Genomic DNA, 2,782 nt, shown 5'->3' with positions numbered 1-2,782 from the left:
TAGGCTGGGGGGGGGAGGAGGGAGGGGGGTCTACATAGGGTAGGGGGGCTAGGGGTTTTTTGAGTTAAGGGTTGAATTCTCCTTTAAGGAGTAATTCCCTATTCCAAAAAGTATTTTTTTTCTGGTGAACAATCTGTAAACAAAAGAACTGAGAAAAAAAAGGTTTTGGAAGGTGAACAACCCCTTTAACCATTACAGCTCTCAATCCAAGCAGGATTTTATTAAAGTAAGTTGTGTCCATGTAAGCCTGAATTATTGATTGTATGAACTTTACAGCACACGTGTGCTGTTTGCAGATGTAAACGTCATTGATGAGGTGTCAGAAGGAAAATGGCTGCCAGGGGGGAAAATGGCTGCCAGGGGAAAGCAGCCATTTGTTTTAGAAAAATGTGACAGTGCTGTTGAACAGAGAGAATATCCAGTGCAAATAATGCAGTCGGGGTTGTGGAGATGCCCAATGTATAGACATGGTAGGCGAAGGTAGGGTTTGTGTGTCCTTTAATCTTCTTAGGACATATCATTCAAAATGGCCCTTTTCAGCACAATAAAGCTGGTTCACAAGTTCCTCCATGGCAATGGGTCCTCTGATAAGCCCTAATTGCTGCATATTCTGCTGAACTGAACCTTTCCCCTGAACCCCAAACTTGGGTTTGGCTATAAGGGGTTACATTCACCTTACACACAGGTTAGACTAACATCAGACACCCCAAAAAATACGAACACACAGAAAATTTAATTTATTTGCTTCATTATCATTAACAAGCAATAGAAACCTAGTGTGACTGTTCCCCTGCCCTCTATAACCATAATCTATGGGTTCGATTCTATTAGTTCAACAAGCACGACAGCAGCCAAAGGGTTAATTTACAAACACAGTCTCCTGCTAGCTGTACTAGTAATTTAGCATATAAATACAGTAGATCATTTTCCCTTTAACACATACATACAAGTTTTTTCCATAGAAAAGTTATTTTACACTTTTTTTTGTTGTTTGTAAAATTCCTGATACTGCCAAATCCAATGATACCAAATATATATCAGTACCTCAATTTTCTTGTCCAGGAGTAGCCCCCCCCCCCAAAAAAGGAAACGTTTTGTAGAATTGTATACAAGAACAACGTGGATAAGTGCATGTAACAGTTGATGCAGCATAATTTATATGTAAATCTAAAATATCCCCTCAAGTTTGGAATTTCTAATAACTTCATACCTTCAGGTTTCTAGGGGTGCTGTAGTTTTCACTTAGAAATACATTTTATAAGTGCATCATGAAATTTAGAGCTTTTTTATTGCATTTTTAGTTTTTTTCTAAAATGTAAACATAGACTCAGGATCAAATCTAAATATGACAAAAACTCCCATAACAATGATCAAACCACAGCAAATTTGAAAGACAGACTTCTCCTGAATAAAACAATACCCCATATGTAAGAGTACACATAGAGATATGGCCACCAAACACCCCAAAACAGGAGCAATGCATAAGGGTAATAGATAAAAATCTGATGCCATTCTTGCTTTTCTACTTGGAGAATTGTGGCCACAGTCCTTTGCAAAAGTCAGCTCTTTGGTCTGAAACAAAGGAAAAAAATTGATACAAATTTATGTGTAGTACTTGCAGTTTTTTAGTCGAAACACCCCCTAGCTGTGAAATAACCCCCACAAATCATATACACCTTTAGCTGTTTAATGACGCCATTCTTGACACCAAAACAGGAGCAATGCTTAAGGGTAATAGCTAAAAATCTGATGCCATTCTTGCTCTTCTACTTGTTTTTTGAGAATTGTGATCGCAATCCTTTGTAGAATTCTGCTCTTTGGTCTGAAATAAAAGAAAAAATGCATACAAAGTTATAATTCTCCCTCAGTTCCATGGCAACTAACAAAATCTTCAAAGTTCCCCTGAATAAAATGATACCCCATATGTATGCATACACATAGAAATACGGCCAACAAACACCCCAAAACAGGAGCAATGTATAAGGGCAATTATAGATGAAAATCTGGGGGCTGCACTCTATGTTGTACATAGAGAATTATAGCTGCAGTCCTTCATAGAAGTCAGCTCTGAAATTAAGAAAAAAAATACAAATTTAGATTTCTCCCCAAATTTCCATGGAAACTTTCAAAAAATCTACAAGTTCCATTGAATAAAACAATACCCCATATGTTTGGGTGCACACAGGAAAAATGCATAATATTGGGGCTGCAAATTTATGTGCAGATCTCAACTTTTTTCATCCTAAGCTGCCCTTTAACTGTGAAATAACCCCCACAACTATAAACTATAGATTCCTTGAAAATTCCTACCATCGACTATTTAGAGACATCATTCTCGCTCAACTACAAGGAGAATTGTGGCCGCAGTCCTTTGTAGAATTCAGCTCTTTGGTCTAAAATAAAGAAAAAAAACAGACACAAAGTTACTTTTATTCCTTAGAATTCTCCCAAATTTCAGGACTGCTCTTCAGACCTGTTTCTGGGTGCTATTACCCGAAATTAAATATATTTCACTCACCCTTTTTGGATTGGTGGAGCGTCTGAGTTCCATCTGTCCTATGGTGTTACAATACCAATTTGTTTGCTTCTTACTACACTATTTCACCAATGACAAAATCTGCACCACATTTACAAAGATACAGTATATGCCAACAGAATCCATAGTAAATTCAGCCCATAAATTATGCAAGTATCCTAAGAAGTTAGGAATTTAGGTGGCAACAATTAAGATTGGGGCATTAGTAGCTGATATAAAAGCATGCACGCCAGAAGTTTGATCATG

General features: G+C 37.3%; 1 long non-coding RNA gene across 1 annotated transcript; it reads right to left on the bottom strand.

Moving 5' to 3' along the window:
* Positions 1 to 722: 722 nt before the first annotated feature.
* LOC121398180 lies at positions 723 to 2,441 on the bottom strand. Its single transcript, XR_005964156.1, has 2 exons — positions 2,311 to 2,441; positions 723 to 1,822 (listed from the first exon to the last, which is right to left on the bottom strand). It is a non-coding gene; the product is annotated as an uncharacterized LOC121398180 (long non-coding RNA).
* Between the last annotated feature and the right edge of the window lie 341 nt (positions 2,442 to 2,782).

The sequence above is a fragment of the Xenopus laevis genome, chromosome 9_10L (genome assembly GCF_017654675.1).
Source record: "Xenopus laevis strain J_2021 chromosome 9_10L, Xenopus_laevis_v10.1, whole genome shotgun sequence".
NCBI classification, from domain to species: Eukaryota; Metazoa; Chordata; class Amphibia; order Anura; family Pipidae; genus Xenopus; species Xenopus laevis.
The sequence above is the reverse complement of the archived record's forward strand: the minus strand, read 5'-3'. Positions and strand labels throughout refer to the sequence as shown.